The sequence below is a fragment of the Panulirus ornatus genome, chromosome 30 (genome assembly GCF_036320965.1).
Source record: "Panulirus ornatus isolate Po-2019 chromosome 30, ASM3632096v1, whole genome shotgun sequence".
NCBI classification, from domain to species: domain Eukaryota; kingdom Metazoa; phylum Arthropoda; class Malacostraca; order Decapoda; family Palinuridae; genus Panulirus; species Panulirus ornatus.
In genome coordinates, this window is record NC_092253.1 from 23,374,522 (window position 1) to 23,392,885 (window position 18,364).

At 43.0% G+C, this 18,364-nt stretch overlaps 1 protein-coding gene across 4 annotated transcripts in view; it reads left to right on the top strand.

Moving 5' to 3' along the window:
• The first annotated feature begins 6,371 nt into the window (after positions 1–6,371).
• Positions 6,372–18,364, top strand: part of LOC139758490 (nuclear pore complex protein Nup98-Nup96-like) — a 162,364-nt gene continuing 150,371 nt past the window's right edge. Inside the window, exon 1 of one of the 4 annotated variants that reach the window (XM_071679978.1) lies at positions 6,372–6,492. The gene's annotated coding sequence lies outside the window, so the exon portion shown is untranslated. Of the gene's footprint in view, positions 6,493–6,624; positions 6,712–6,836; positions 7,025–18,364 lie in introns of those variants that run through there. The other 3 variants (XM_071679980.1, XM_071679981.1, XM_071679979.1) reach the window with 3 other exon arrangements.

The window sequence follows — 18,364 nt, forward strand, 5'->3', positions numbered from 1 at the left end:
CCGGTGGCCCTCATTCCGAGACTAATTCCCATAGTTTTTGTGTGGAGTCCAGCCTCGCGAGGAGTGACCATCATAATGCATCCTTCTTCGAACAGTAAAGCTGTGGGTCCTCCTCCATCTCTCGTCCCCCCCCCCCCCCTCTCTTTGTTGCCTTTGCATCACTGAGGGGTCAAGTCGACAGAAACCTAAGGAGCACTAAGTAATGTTGTCATTCTTTCTGTCACTTTACATTTTATACTTTTCCTTTCAAGATGGCCACGACTGGAACATATTTTTGCCCCTGCCTTGTCGATTTGTGTAAAAACAGGCGTAGGCGGCGCGACCTGACACAACAGGTCCAGGCTGAGGCAAATGACCTGACACGTTAGGTAGCAGGCTGGGGGGGTGTTGTGGGGAGGGATTCCCAACTACACCTGTCAGTGGGGGCGACACACGATAGCTATATCATGGCGCATGCCAATGCAGGGATTCCCAAGTGACTCGTGTAGTGTACACAGCTTTCTTCTCCATCTGTCCGTGACGCACAACACTGCGCGTTCGTATGAGCGGCGGCAGTGCATTGCTTCTCCCGTTGTTGTGTTTTGCTGTAACTTGGTATAGGTGAAGAGAGACTCATTTCTTAGCGTAGTGATAAAAATATGTCCAAAGTGTTATCAGCAATCTTGGTAGCCATTTTTCTGCATGCTGCTGTGCCAGGTCTGGCAGGGAGACGTGCACCGCCATTGCCAAAGGAGGGCAAGAATCGTCAGGATGTGGGAGGAGAAGCCCGGCCACCCACGAACAACGCATGACCGTCATCGGTGCAGCTGCCCCGCCACCCACGGACGATGCACGACGTAACCACAGCGGCTGCCCCACATTCTGTTTCTCAAGTGCTGATGTCTCTTTGTTTTGTACATTCTAACACTACTGTGACCACATTAACAATGATCACCCATACTGGGTGGTTCTAAGCTCATCTACCTTGTTGAGCACGAGCTGATATAATGTTGTACCATGTGAATGATCTAACACTATATCAGTTTCTGTCCGATAAACTTTAATAATAAGGATAACCATCCACGGACACAGTCTTCAGATCAACATCCAAGGTTGTGCACCAGCAAAGAAGGGTACATGTACAAGGACTGTAGCCAATAGGGAGGCCCAGCTGATATTTGCACATCCACAGTAACACTGGCGCATCAGAAGACAGTATCGGAGGCCATGGAAGGGAACACGAGGGGGGGGGGGGGTTCATCTGAACACGTCTGGGAATGGTCAACAAGCGGTCAGGTGAGCGGAACGGGCCGGGGATGGACGTGGGTCTCTAGGCCAGACGAACTGGTCAAGATGTGCTGGAGGCCTCACCACTTGAGGAACGACGTAAGAGTCCCTCCTGCAAGATGGTCGACCGTCCTCCGTGCCAGCCGCTCCTTCTGCAGGAGAGGGAGGCATCCTAGACCCAGGAGCAGAGTAGCCAGGGCACTGGCGTCATGCGCATCGTGGCGACGGAGGGTGACCTGTAGACCACCTGGTGTCGGGAGTGGAAGACCAAAGGCGCCAGGTCTCTGGAGACACGACACTGGGAGCGTCGCAAATCATCCACATGGGACCATCAGGTAGGTACATACTAGTGCACAAGATAAACAGACAACAGGGAGCATTAGTCTGTGATAAGGTTGTCTGCCAGATTAATTAGTGCATAGGATAAACAGATAACACAAGTCCTATCGCTTTATGACGAGGCCATCCGCCATATCTATTCTAACACCACATATCTGCTCTAGATTAATCAGTTTAGGATGAAAACATAAGAAGGCTCTCAACCCATTTTTCACTTCCCACAACCCCCCACCCCAGGCTAAAGCAGCTTCCATTACGTAACAAAAATGGAGGAAATGACGCACTTTTTTTTGCCGCAAAATATCTCTGGAATTTCACAAGGAAAGAATGAAACTGAATACTGCTATCATAATTCACAAATCTAAGCTCGCCTCTCCTCTGATTATAATGAGTCCATGGAAGAGGGTTAAGTGGTATACCTAGAGGTGAATAAAACGTGTATATCTATTGATCTATCTACCTATGGACACGATCATTCGTAAATACTTTCCCTCGTCTTTTTTTTCCCCCGTTCATAATTCTTTATATTTCAATTAAGGACCGGCCTTGATCTCGTGTGTGTGTGTGTGTGTGTGTGTGTGTGTGTGTGTGTGTGTGTAACCTGCTGACAACCACGAAGGAAAATGAAACACGGTAAGTCCCAAGTGCACTTTTTTGTATAACATCATAACTGTATTATGTCTGTAGCGATCCAGGGTCGCTTCCCAGTGTCGCCTTGCCTTGCCATGCCTGGGTGGCAGGTGACCTCACCTCACCTTATAATCCCCAGGGAACGTGTTTGGTGGCCCAACCTTCTGCTGCACCTGCAGTATTAATCCCAGACACCCACGTTAGACGCTCGGCCGTGGCAGGTCAGAAGATGTCGCTGTAATCATAAATGACCTGACCCTTTCCATAAGAACCGCCCTCAGTCTACCATCATGAAGGTCAGAGCTTGCGCTATTCGGCTTCCACTTCTTTACTTCCCACTGGGAATACCTACCCCTCCCAGACCTGACCTCACCGCCTCTTAAATACCCGGGTATCAACACAGGAAGGCAGACATGAGCAGGAATACCCTGGTCAATCTACACCGTCTATGACTGGGGTACCAATGCAGCTGTCAACGAACTGACGGCGTCATCAAGGACTGCGTCTACTGCCAGGAGCCGTCAACGCACCCAGTGGAACACTACATGCTGGACTGTCAAGTGACACAAAGTCTCCGTGAAAGAGTCCCTGATTTCAGTGAGGAAGGCAACGTACTACCAGCGATCTCACTATTTCAGAGGATTCAAAGAAACCATATGGGACACCTACTACAGACCATAAGGGAATTCCCACCTCCCAAGTGAGAATAAATCAAGACTAGAAGCCAGGGAACGGGCCACCAACAGGCAAAGGCCCGTGTCGGACCAACAGGTCCGGCTATCTTAACAACAACAACAACAACAACAACAACAACAGGAAGGCAGTCAGGCAGTGGACTTGCCACCAGACAACAAGCACACCACTCTGGTGCTTGAAGTCTTGGTGTTGTGACTCCAGACTCGTGCCGCTCTTAGGGCGTCTCCTCCGTCAGTAGACGTCCCAACGTGACTCCTGACGTTTCATCATCCTGGCAGGTTTCATTGTGGTGTCTCATCTCCGACGTCAACCTTCAGCAGGACGCGCGTGGGGCATCGCCTCCGCCCGTCACGAGCAGCAGCTGTAACAACAAGGGACATACGGCCACGCCCGCGGCACGCCTGCATCCCTATCACAACTCCATGAGCCTCCTGCATCCCTAGCACAACTCCAGGAGCCTCCTGCATCCCTAGCACAACTCCAGGAGCCTCCTGCACTCCTAGCACAACTCCAGGAGCCTCCTGCAACCCTAGCACAACTCCAGGAGCCTCCTGCAACCCTAGCACAACTTCAGGAGCCTCCTGCAGCCCTAGCACAACTCCAGGAGCCTCCTGCAACCCTAGCACAACTCCAGGAGCCTCCTGCAACCCTAGCACAACTCCAGGAGCCTTCTGCATCCCTAGCACAACTCCAGGAGCCTCCTGCATCCCTAGCACAACTCCAGGAGCCTCCTGCAACCCTAGCACAACTCCAGGAGCCTCCTGCAACCCTAGAACAACTCCAGGAGCCTCCTGCATCCCTAGCACAACTCCAGGAGCCTCCTGCAGCCCTAGCACAACTCCAGGAGCCTTCTGCAGCCCTAGCACAATTACAGGAGCCTCCTGCAACCCTAGCACAACTCCAGGAGCCTCCTGCAACCCTACACAACTCCAGGAGCCTCCTGCGTCTCTAGCACAAACCGGCAGCCGCTGCACATTCCAAAAGCCGCGATATGGGCCACACCCACCTCCTACAGGAGCTCCATGTCAACTCGGCAGCTACAACCTTCTCCCATGCCCTTCTGCTCCATCTAACGCCTTCCATACCGGCATCAGAGGACCCCTGCCAAGTCTGTCTTGTATCACTCGACCTACCTCTACTTCACCATAATCCTGCACCTTCAGTAGCTCATTACCCTGTTACCTCATCTTATATATTCTAACCAGTAACGCATTGTTGTTGTCTAACGAGTTCCCGTGTCCCTATTAGTTTGATAACTCCAGCAATAGCAATCCTTACCAAAACACGCACTAAACATCGAGTCTCCCCTGAAGATGTGTGTGTGTGTGTGTGTGTGTGTGTGTGTGTGTGTGTGTGATTATGACATGTGCGGTACGGGGAGCTATACACCATGTCTTTACTTCTATGGTTTCACACACACACACACACACACACACACACACACACACACACACACACATTCATCTTTCCACTGGGAACCAGTTGTAACCAGATATCGTGACGTCATATTTTCTCTGGGGTGACTCAGATCCCGGGAAATTCCCGGTGACGAAACTTTCCTGAATACACGTTTTGCGACACAACGCGCGCTTGCAACATCCCTAAGTGTTCAAAGTTGACGTAAATACCTTTAGCACTGACGGGAGATAGAGCTGGATACATAGGCAGACAAACGTATGTAGACAGGTAAATTTAGATACAGCCAGACCTACAAAAAGACAAGAAAGGAATAGAGAAGCGCATAAGCAGAGACAAATGAACCAACAGACAGAGACAGCATCTTCTCCCCACATTATATATATATATATATATATATATATATATATATATATATATATATATATATATATATATATATATATATATATATATATATACATACATATATATAGTGGTTCCAACAATGTTGTATGGTTGCGAGGCGTGGGCTATGGATGGAGTTGTGCGCAGGAGGGTGGATGTGCTGGAAATGAGATGTTTGAGGACAATGTGTGGTGTGAGGTGGTTTGATCGAGTAAGTAACGTAAGGGTAAGAGAGATGTGTGGAAATAAAAAGAGCGTGGTTGAGAGAGCAGAAGAGGGTGTTTTGAAATGGTTTGGGCACATGGAGAGAATGCGTGAGGAAAGATTGACCAAGAGGATATATGTGTCGGAGGTGGAGGGAACGAGGAGAAGTGGGAGACCAAATTGGAGGTGGAAAGATGGAGTGAAAAAGATTTTGTGTGATCGGGGCCTGAACATGCAGGAGGGTGAAAGGAGAGCAAGGAATAGAGTGAATTGGATCGATGTGGTATACCGGGGTTGACGTGCTGTCAGTGGAGTGAATCAGGGCATATGAAGCGTCTGGGGTAAACCATGGAATGTTGTGTGGGGCCTGGATGTGGAAAGGGAGCTGTGGTTTTGGGCATTATTGCGTGGCAGCTAGAGACTGAGTGTGAACGAATGGGGCCTTTGTTGTCTTTTCCTAGTGCTACCTCGCACACATGAGGGGGGAGGGGGAAGGTATTCCATGTGTGGCGAGGTGGCGATGGGAGTGAATGGGGGCAGACAGTGTGAATTGTGTGCATGGGTATATATGTATGTGTCTGTGTATGTATATATATGTGTACATTGAGATGTATAGGTATGTATATTTGCATGTGTGGACGTGTGTGTGTGTATACATTGTGTATGGGGGTGGGTTGAGCCATTTTCTTTCGTCTGTTTCCTTGCGCTACCTCGCAAACGCGGGAGACAGCGACAAAGCAAAATAAAATAAATTAAATATATATATATATATATATATATATATATATATATATATATACATATATATATATATATATATATATATATATATATATATATATATATATATATATAAAGCATATGTAAACATACCTGCTTTTCGGATTTCAAGAATCTTTCATATACAATGTTGTTGATTTTCCTATGGCTACATAACTTTTCATGACATGAAGTGCGTTAAAACTGCATGTTTAACTTTTATATCGTTGTACACGACGCTGTAAAAACTTGAGCTGAACGATATTTAAGAAGATTTTCTTTGTTGAGATGAAAGGTTTTCCTCAGGTAAATTCCAAGAATCAGCTGTAAAAGGAAACGTAAGACAACTTTGTTTTCAGGAAACCCAGGTATAAATATTGTAAGTCAATGTTCCATATATAAATAAATTGTTCTTTTTCACGTAAAAGTAATCTAAAGGTAACCAAATGATCACATCAAATCCTTGATTACAGTGAAAATCTGAAGAGCTTACCGATGACAGATATCCGCGCGCCCATCACCATCGTAATCAAGTTCCTTTGACCTTTGAATTTGACACAAAACTGGCATCTTGTACGCGTATTAAAGTATATCATCGAATTGAATTAAATCATGAAAAGTTTGGATATGCATAGCTTTTAACAGATTACCGAAATCTTCAATAAAAATGCGACATAAAACGCAATGTAGCATAATGTTTCTTTTATGTGGATTTCGTTTGCCTTGTAGTACAGTCCAAAACATACCCTCGCTGATGATGGTCAACAAATATCATCCCTGATTAACTTGGAATTGGTAAGTATTGAGCTTTTGATGAACCAAGTCAGTAGTAGAAAACGTACTGTGATTTGTGTTTGATTGAGTAAGGCACAGCACACAAAATTACCTCATCACAGCTCATTACCTTGAGAAAGGGAGTTTGAATTATCGCGCTTAAGTGAGGCCATGTTAGAAGCTTGTTTACATTACTGAGATTATACTAAAACAATAGCTATGATATTGGAGATTGTAATTGTTAGTGTGTCTACATTACATGTATAGTATATCATTATGGTGAATCATGTCTGTATGAACTGTGATAAATCATTGGTCTTAACCAGTTTCAACTGGCTTAAACTGGCCAGACTAAGCATTGCATCACGTTAGTCAAGGATTTGTTTATAAACAAAGACCCAGACATATCTCATGTCAGTCCATCCTCGCACACGCTGTCAAATGTGTACTGGTTTAGCCGCAAATAGTGTCAAGTTGACTACAGATTGTATAACGTACATTATCCTCTTGAGTTGAGGTTATTGTCAAACTTTGTTAAGGGTGCTTTATACAGGTGTGTAGTTGCTAGTTCTGCTTGGGGTTATTTTACTTTTAGGTTCCTAGTTTTGACATTGTATTAGCTATTTGGTTTAAGTTTTGGTTGATTTTTCTATTAGATACTTAATTTAGCTACTTGTCGATTAATGATTAATAGCTTTGGTTTTAGGGAAGTTGTCATAGAGCAGTTGTCTCAGCTCTCATATTATGGTTGTGAAACCTGATTGTGTACAAGTAAGAGTAGGAGCACAATGGTAATACTTTACTTGTGGGCTCCAACTTTTGAATTTGTAAGTATTAGCCATTTATTATAGTAAGTGTTAGTTGATATTTATATTAGATATTTATATCAGTTGGTAATGTCCCAGGTAGTAGAGAAAATGTGGTGTAATACTTGTCTGAACCATCATTTATGGTTGAGAAACTTAATTATTTATTTATTATACTTTGTCGCTGTCTTCCGCGTTTGCGAGGTAGCGCAAGGAAACAGACGAAAGAAATGGCCCAACCCCCCCCCCCATACACATGTATATACATACGTCCACACACGCAAATATACATACCTACACAGCTTTCCATGGTTTACCCCAGACGCTTCACATGCCCTGCTTCAATCCACTGACAGCACGTCAACCCCGGTATACCACATCGCTCCAATTCACTCTATTCCTTGCCCTCCTTTCACCCTCCTGCATGTTCAGGCCCCGATCACACAAAATCTTTTTCACTCCATCTTTCCACCTCCAATTTGGTCTCCCTCTTCTCCTTGTTCCCTCCACCTCCGACACATATATCCTCTTGGTCAATCTTTCCTCACTCATCCTCTCCATGTGCCCAAACCACTTCAAAACACCCTCTTCTGCTCTCTCAACCACGCTCTTTTTATTTCCACACATCTCTCTTACCCTTACGTTACTCACTCGATCAAACCACCTCACACCACACATTGTCCTCAAACATCTCATTTCCAGCACATCCATCCTCCTGCGCACAACTCTATCCATAGCCCACGCCTCGCAAGCATACAACATTGTTGGAACCACTATTCCTTCAAACATACCCATTTTTGCTTTCCGAGATAATGTTCTCGACTTCCACACATTCTTCAAGGCCCCCAGATTTTCGCCCCCTCCCCCACCCTATGATCCACTTCTGCTTCCATGGTTCCATCCGCTGCCAGATCCACTCCCAGATATCTAAAACACTTCACTTCCTCCAGTTTTTCTCTATTCAAACTCACCTCCCAATTGACTTGACCCTCAACCCTACTGTACCTAATAACCTTGCTCTTATTCACATTTACTCTTAACTTTCTTCTTCCACACACTTTTCCAAACTCAGTCACCAGCTTCTGCAGTTTCTCACATGAATCAGCCACCAGCGCTGTATCATCAGCGAACAACAACTGACTCACTTCCCAAGCTCTCTCATCCCCAACAGACTTCATACTTGCCCCTCTTTCCAAAACTCTTGCATTTACCTCCCTAACAACCCCATCCATAAACAAATTAAACAACCATGGAGACATCACACACCCCTGCCGCAAACCTACATTCACTGAGAACCAATCACTTTCCTCTCTTCCTACACGTACACATGCCTTACATCCTCGATAAAAACTTTTCACTGCTTCTAACAACTTTCCTCCCACACCATATATTCTTAATACCTTCCACAGAGCATCTCTATCAACTCTATCATATGCCTTCTCCAGATCCATAAATGCTACATACAAATCCATTTGCTTTTCTAAGTATTTCTCACATACATTCTTCAAAGCAAACACCTGATCCACACATCCTCTACCACTTCTGAAACCACACTGCTCTTCCCCAATCTGATGCTCTGTACATGCCTTCACCCTCTCAATCAATACCCTCCCATATAATTTACCAGGAATACTCAACAAACTTATACCTCTGTAATTTGAGCACTCACTCTTATCCCCTTTGCCTTTGTACAATGGCACTATGCACGCATTCCGCCAATCCTCAGGCACCTCACCATGAGTCATACATACATTAAATAACCCTACCAACCAGTCAACAATACAGTCACCCCCTTTTTAATAAATTCCACTGCAATACCATCCAAACCTGCTGCCTAGCCGGCTTTCATCTTCCGCAAAGCTTTCACTACCTCTTCTCTGTTTACCAAATCATTTTCCCTAACCCTCTCACTTTGCACACCACCTCGACCAAAACACCCTATATCTGCCACTCTATCATCAAACACATTCAACAAACCTTCAAAATACTCACTCCATCTCCTTCTCACATCACCACTACTTGTTATCACCTCCCCATTTGCGCCCTTCACCGAAGTTCCCATTTGCTCCCTTGTCTTACGCACTTTATTTACCTCCTTCCAGAACATCTTTTTATTCTCCCTAAAATTTAATGATACTCTCTCACCCCAACTCTCATTTGCCCTTTTTTTCACCTCTTGCACCTATCTCTTGACCTCCTGTCTCTTTCTTTTATACATCTCCCACTCAATTGCATTTTTTCCCTGCAAAAATCGTCCAAATGCCTCTCTCTTCTCTTTCACTAATACTCTTACTTCTTCATCCCACCACTTAAGTGTATGTAAATAAGCACTAAGTGCATAGGTTTGAATCCTGATTGTGACAGTTGCTCCACAGTCAACTTAGCTGTCCGTCCATCCCAAGGGGGTAGTCAACAAAAGAGGTACCTGGCTCAAGTTAACATATGTTATCCCTTAGGTTGGGGAGAAAGAATTGTACCTCTTTATTCCCTGCATCTCGTGGAAGGTGACTAAAAGGTGAGGGGCTGGAAGTTCTCTCCTCCAGTTTTAATTTTTCCAAAAGAAGGATTAGAGACGAGGGTTGAGTGAGAATTTTTCCTCTAATTCTCAATCCTCTGTTCTTAAGGCTATCTTGCTAAATAAGGAATAGGCGAATATGTATAAACAAAAATATTATATATTATACTTAATTGCTGTTTCCTGCATCAACAATGTAGTGCCAGGAAACAGATGAAGAGTGACTCATCCACTCATGTACACAAATAAATACACAAATGCACCTATGCATATACATATCAACATGTACACATATTTATACCAATACTTACACATACACAGACATTATACATATATACGCATGTACATATACATACTTGCTTGCCTTCATCCATACCTGGTGCTACCCTGCCCCACAGGAAAGAGCATTGCTACCTTCTACTTCAGTGACATAGCTCCAGGAAAACAGACAAAAAAGGCGTGACAGTCTCTAGCTGTCATGTGTAATGCACTTGAACCACAGCTCCCTATCCACATCCAGGCCCCACAGACCTTTCCATGGTTTACACCAGATGTTTCACATGCCCTGGTTCAGTCCATTGACAGCATGTCGACCCCAGTATACCACATCATTCCAATTCACTCTATTCCTTACATGCCTCTCACCCCCCAGTATGTTCAAGCCCCGGTCACTCAAAATCTTTTTCATTCCATCCTTCCACCTCTAATTTGGTCTCTTGCTTCTCCTTGTTCTCTCCACCTCTGACACATACGTCTTCCTTGTCAGTCTTTTCTCACTCATTCTCTCCATATGTTCAAACCATTTCAACACACCCTATTCTGCTCTCTCAACCACACTCTTTTTATTACCACACATCTCTCTTACCCTTTCATTACTTACTTGATCAAACCACCTCGCACCACATATTGTCCTCAAACATTTCATTTCCAACACATCCACCCTCCTCCGTACAACCCTATTTATAGAGTTTTTGAAATGGCCCGTTAGGGCTTCTTTTGTTCATGCTATCTCAGCTAACAAACAAAAAGAGAAAGTTGTAAATGAGTTCTGGAGATGGTTAATTAGAAAATATGGAATAAGAATGGTACATAGAGTGAAGATTACAGGGTAGGTTAATTTGGAGACTAATTTATGTGTGGTTCAGTTGCAACATGTTGCTGAATTATCAGACTGCAGTCAAGTTGGTGGAAAAGGAATTTTGAATTGCCATGTAGTGAGGTCAGGTTGGAAGTTTATTTGCACTAGATTTTATGAAAATGATAGAAAGGAAACAGTTGACTCCAGGATTGTTATAGTGTCTGTTGTTATTTCCTGTATCACATTCCAGGATGTAGAATTATGTTTGTACAATATTTGATGAAAAATTATATGCTGCTGTTTAGTTTTAGTTGACCTAATCAGGCCATTTAGCACTGCATTAGATTATTCTTGTATTTGTTTATGAACTAACACCAACCAGAGCTTCTGTTGGTCTCCCTTGCTCATGCTCTCGAATATATCCTGATTTGTAACAGTCATTAGTCAAGTTGACCTCAACTTGCATAACCTGCATTACCTTTGTGAGCAGAGTTTATTGAGAAACTGTAAAGACTGAATTATATACTGATGGATGATAGCTGTTTGTGCATGAAGCTATTGTAGAAGCTTGGGAATAACTGATTTTGACATCGAACATTCATTGTAACAAGTTTTGGTAAATCCTTATTTTGGATATAGTTGTTGATTAATTTTCAGTTAGTAGAGAAATTTCCATGATTTCCTCTCTTCAAGAAATAATCAGATGCACTCATATGCTGATGACTCACCATTGCATTCATCCACACCCTTCAATTCTGCTCTTTCTTCTACAGCTTCCTCAATGATATCAGACTTGGACATGGTATCATAGTGGGGTAGACAATATCTAGTTTAGTATGATGCCTCTAAGACCCATTTTTTACCCATAAGTATGATGCCTCAAGACCCATTTTCTACCCCTCACAACTCTCATGCCTTCTTTATGGTTCTGTAATTCCATCTCTTGACTCAAGGAATTTATACTGGGTATTACTGTAACATCCACCCCTTCTTGGAAACCCAATGTTATGGGAATAGCTTAAGTCTGCCTCTAAGAAACTGGTTGCCCTGTTTAGATGTCGAAACTTCCTCTCTTCTGAACAGTTGCTCCATTTATACAAAGGATTGATTCATCCTTATGTTATCACATCTGGGGTGGTTCCAGCTCTGCATTCTTACTTGACAGAGTTGAGTTGAAAGTGGTCTGACATAAACTTTCCTAGGCTAAAATCTAAACTTGACCCTTGTGCCTTACTTCACAATTTTGGTTCATTTTCCCTCCTCTGTAGGTTTTACTTTGGTTTTTGCTCTTGAGAGCTGGCTGCCTGTGTGCCCCCACCCCACCAATAGCTAATACATTGAAATGCAGATTAAGCTTGGCTGCAAGGGGAGGTTATATAAGGTTTTCATGGGTTTCATTGAATTTTGACATGTGATTCACCAGCTTTGACTTCAAGTAACCAGATTTTATATGATCTTCACAACCCTTACCACTTACATCATTTAGTAATGTGGACCAAACACAATGTTTCAACTCATGCTATTCTGTATAGACTGAATTGCATTTGCAAAACTTAATCACCCTTCATTAAATGCTAAAAGCAATGCAAAGCTTGAGTTAACCTGTGTGGAGGATTGGCTAACTATATTTTATTCAGATATACTAGATCAGGCAATACTTTCAAGTTTTGTGAATGAGGAATAAATTTTTTTTTTTTTTTTTTTTTTTTTTTTTTATACTTTGTCGCTGTCTCCCGCGTTTGCGAGGTAGCGCAAGGAAACAGACGAAAGAAATGGCCCAACCCCCCCCCCATACACATGTACATACACACGTCCACACACGCAAAATATACATACCTACACAGCTTTCCATGGTTTACCCCAGACGCTTCACATGCCCCGACTCAATCCACTGACAGCACGTCAACCCCGGTATACCACATCGCTCCAATTCACTCTATTCCTTGCCCTCCTTTCACCCTCCTGCATGTTCAGGCCCCGATCACACAAAATCTTTTTCACTCCATCTTTCCACCTCCAATTTGGTCTCCCTCTTCTCCTCGTTCCCTCCACCTCCGACACATATATCCTCTTGGTCAATCTTTCCTCACTCATTCTCTCCATGTGCCCAAACCATTTCAAAACACCCTCTTCTGCTCTCTCAACCACGCTCTTTTTATTTCCACACATCTCTCTTACCCTTACGTTACTTACTCGATCAAACCACCTCACACCACACATTTTCCTCAAACATCTCATTTCCAGCACGTCCATCCTCCTGCGCACAACTCTATCCATAGCCCACGCCTCGCAACCATACAACATTGTTGGAACCACTATTCCTTCAAACATACCCATTTTTGCTTTCCGAGATAATGTTCTCGACTTCCACACATTTTCAAGGCTCCCAGAAATTTTCGCCCCCTCCCCCACCCTATGATCCACTTCCGCTTCCATGGTTCCATCCGCTGACAGATCCACTCCCAGATATCTAAAACACTTCACTTCCTCCAGTTTTTCTCTATTCAAACTCACCTCCCAATTGACTTGACCCTCAACCCTACTGTACCTAATAACCTTGCTCTTATTCACATTTACTCTTAACTTTCTTCTTCCACACACTTTTCCAAACTCAGTCACCAGCTTCTGCAGTTTCTCACATGAATCAGCCACCAGCGCTGTATCATCAGCGAACAACAACTGACTCACTTCCCAAGCTCTCTCATCCCCAACAGACTTCATACTTGCCCCTCTTTCCAAAACTCTTGCATTTACCTCCCTAACAACCCCATCCATAAACAAATCAAACAACCAAGGAGACATCACACACCCCTGCCGCAAACCTACATTCACTGAGAACCAATCACTTTCCTCTCTTCCTACACGTACACATGCCTTACATCCTCGATAAAAACTTTTCACTGCTTCTAACAACTTTCCTCCCACACCATATATTCTTAATACCTTCCACAGAGCATCTCTATCAACTCTATCATATGCCTTCTCCAGATCCATAAATGCTACATACAAATCCATTTGCTTTTCTAAGTATTTCTCACATACATTCTTCAAAGCAAACACCTGATCCACACATCCTCTACCACTTCTGAAACCACACTGCTCTTCCCCAATCTGATGCTCTGTACATGCCTTCACCCTCTCAATCAATACCCTCCCATATAATTTACCAGGAATACTCAACAAACTTATACCTCTGTAATTTGAGCACTCACTCTTATCCCCTTTGCCTTTGTACAATGGCACTATGCACGCATTCCGCCAATCTTCAGGCACCTCACCATGAGTCATACATACATTAAATAACCCTACCAACCAGTCAACAATACAGTCACCCCCTTTTTTAATAAATTCCACTGCAATACCATCCAAACCTGCTGCCTAGCCGGCTTTCATCTTCCACAAAGCTTTCACTACCTCTTCTCTGTTTACCAAATCATTTTCCCTAACCCTCTCACTTTGCACACCACCTCGACCAAAACACCCTATATCTGCCACTCTATCATCAAACACATTCAACAAACCTTCAAAATACTCACTCCATCTCCTTCTCACATCACCACTACTTGTTATCACCTCCCCACTTGCGCCCTTCACCGAAGTTCCCATTTGCTCCCTTGTCTTACGCACTTTATTTACCTCCTTCCAGAACATCTTTTTATTCTCCCTAAAATTTAATGATACTCTCTCACCCCAACTCTCATTTGCCCTTTTTTTCACCTCTTGCACCTATCTCTTGACCTCCTGTCTCTTTCTTTTATACATCTCCCACTCAATTGCATTTTTTCCCTGCAAAAATCGTCCAAATGCCTCTCTCTTCTCTTTCACTAATACTCTTACTTCTTCATCCCACCACTTAAGTGTATGTAACTAAGCACCAAGTGCATAGGTTTGAATCCTGATTGTGACAGTTGCTCCACAGTCAACTTAGCTGTCCGTCCATCCCAAGGGGGTAGTCAACAAAAGAGGTACCTGGCTCAAGTTAACATATGTTATCCCTTAGGTTGGGGAGAAAGAATTGTACCTCTTTATTCCCTGCATCTTGTGGAAGGTGACTAAAAGGTGAGGGGCTGGAAGTTCTCTCCTCCAGTTTTAATTTTTCCAAAAGAAGGATTAGAGATGAGGGTTGAGTGAGAATTTTTCCTCTAATTCTCAATCCTCTGTTCTTAAGGCTATCTTGCTAAATAAGGAATAGGCGAATATGTATAAACAAAAATATTATATATTATACTTAATTGCTGTTTCCCGCATCAACAATGTAGTGCCAGGAAACAGATGAAGAGTGACTCATCCACTCATGTACACAAATAAATACACAAATGCACCTATGCATATACATATCAACATGTACACATATTTATACCAATACTTACACATACACAGACATTATACATATATACGCATGTACATATACATACTTGCTTGCCTTCATCCATACCTGGTGCTACCTTGCCCCACAGGAAAGAGCATTGCTACCTTCTACTTCAGTGACATAGCTCCAGGAAAACAGACAAAAAAGGCGTGACAGTCTCTAGCTGTCATGTGTGATGCACTTGAACCACAGCTCCCTATCCACATCCAGGCCCCACAGACCTTTCCATGGTTTACACCAGATGTTTCACATGCCCTGGTTCAGTCCATTGACAGCATGTCGACCCCAGTATACCACATCATTCCAATTCACTCTATTCCTTACATGCCTCTCACCCCCCAGTATGTTCAAGCCCCGGTCACTCAAAATCTTTTTCATTCCATCCTTCCACCTCTAATTTGGTCTCTTGCTTCTCCTTGTTCTCTCCACCTCTGACACATACATCTTCCTTGTCAGTCTTTTCTCACTCATTCTCTCCATATGTTCAAACCATTTCAACACACCCTATTCTGCTCTCTCAACCACACTCTTTTTATTACCACACATCTCTCTTACCCTTTCATTACTTACTTGATCAAACCACCTCGCACCACATATTGTCCTCAAACATTTCATTTCCAACACATCCACCCTCCTCCGTACAACCCTATTTATAGTTTTTGAAATGGCCCGTTAGGGCTTCTTTTGTTCATGCTATCTCAGCTAACAAACAAAAAGAGAAAGTTGTAAATGAGTTCTGGAGATGGTTAATTAGAAAATTTGGAATAAGAATGGTACATAGAGTGAAGATTACAGGGTAGGTTAATTTGGAGACTAATTTATGTGTGGTTCAGTTGCAACATGTTGCTGAATTATCAGACTGCAGTCAAGTTGGTGGAAAAGGAATTTTGAATTGCCATGTAGTGAGGTCAGGTTGGAAGTTTATTTGCACTAGATTTTATGAAAATGATAGAAAGGAAACAGTTGACTCCAGGATTGTTATAGTGTCTGTTGTTATTTCCTGTATCACATTCCAGGATGTAGAATTATGTTTGTACAATATTTGATGAAAAATTATATGCTGCTGTTTAGTTTTAGTTGACCTAATCAGGCCATTTAGCACTGCATTAGATTATTCTTGTATTTGTTTATGAACTAACACCAACCAGAGCTTCTGTTGGTCTCCCTTGCTCATGCTCTCGAATATATCCTGATTTGTAACAGTCATTAGTCAAGTTGACCTCAACTTGTATAACCTGCATTACCTTTGTGAGCAGAGTTTATTGAGAAACTGTAAAGACTGAATTATATACTGATGGATGATAGCTGTTTGTGCATGAAGCTATTGTAGAAGCTTGGGAATAACTGATTTTGACATCGAACATTCATTGTAACAAGTTTTGGTAAATCCTTATTTTGGATATAGTTGTTGATTAATTTTCAGTTAGTAGAGAAATTTCCATGATTTCCTCTCTTCAAGAAATAATCAGATGCACTCATATGCTGATGACTAACCATTGCATTCATCCACACCTTTCAATTCTGCTCTTTCTTCTACAGCTTCCTCAATGATATCAGACTTGGACATGGTATCATAGTGGGGTAGACAATATCTAGTTTAGTATGATGCCTCTAAGACCCATTTTTTACCCATAAGTATGATGCCTCAAGACCCATTTTCTACCCCTCACAACTCTCATGCCTTCTTTATGGTTCTGTAATTCCATCTCTTGACTCAAGGAATTTATACTGGGTATTACTGTAACATCCACCCCTTCTTGGAAACCCAATGTTATGGGAATAGCTTAAGTCTGCCTCTAAGAAACTGGTTGCCCTGTTTAGATGTCGAAACTTCCTCTCTTCTGAACAGTTGCTCCATTTATACAAAGGATTGATTCATCCTTATGTTATCACATCTGGGGTGGTTCCAGCTCTGCATCCTTACTTGACAGAGTTGAGTTGAAAGTGGTCTGACATAAACTTTCCTAGGCTAAAATCTAAACTTGACCCTCGTGCCTTACTTCACAATTTTGGTTCATTTTCCCTCTTCTGTAGGTTTTACTTTGGTTTTTGCTCTTGAGAGCTGGCTGCCTGTGTGCCCCCACCCCACCAATAGCTAATACATTGAAATGCAGATTAAGCTTGGCTGCAAGGGGAGGTTATATAAGGTTTTCATGGGTTTCATTGAATTTTGACATGTGATTCACCAGCTTTGACTTCAAGTAACCAGATTTTATATGATCTTCACAACCCTTACCACTTACATCATTTAGTAATGTGGACCAAACACAATGTTTCAACTCATGCTATTCTGTATAGACTGAATTGCATTTGCAAAACTTAATCACCCTTCATTAAATGCTAAAAGCAATGCAAAGCTTGAGTTAACCTGTGTGGAGGATTGGCTAACTATATTTTATTCAGATATACTAGATCAGGCAATACTTTCAAGTTTTGTGAATGAGGAATAAATTTTTTTTTTTTTTTTTTTTTTTTTTTTTTTTATACTTTGTCGCTGTCTCCCGCGTTTGCGAGGTAGCGCAAGGAAACAGACGAAAGAAATGGCCCAACCCCCCCCCCATACACATGTACATACACACGTCCACACACGCAAAATATACATACCTACACAGCTTTCCATGGTTTACCCCAGACGCTTCACATGCCCCGACTCAATCCACTGACAGCACGTCAACCCCGGTATACCACATCGCTCCAATTCACTCTATTCCTTGCCCTCCTTTCACCCTCCTGCATGTTCAGGCCCCGATCACACAAAATCTTTTTCACTCCATCTTTCCACCTCCAATTTGGTCTCCCTCTTCTCCTCGTTCCCTCCACCTCCGACACATATATCCTCTTGGTCAATCTTTCCTCACTCATTCTCTCCATGTGCCCAAACCATTTCAAAACACCCTCTTCTGCTCTCTCAACCACGCTCTTTTTATTTCCACACATCTCTCTTACCCTTACGTTACTTACTCGATCAAACCACCTCACACCACACATTTTCCTCAAACATCTCATTTCCAGCACGTCCATCCTCCTGCGCACAACTCTATCCATAGCCCACGCCTCGCAACCATACAACATTGTTGGAACCACTATTCCTTCAAACATACCCATTTTTGCTTTCCGAGATAATG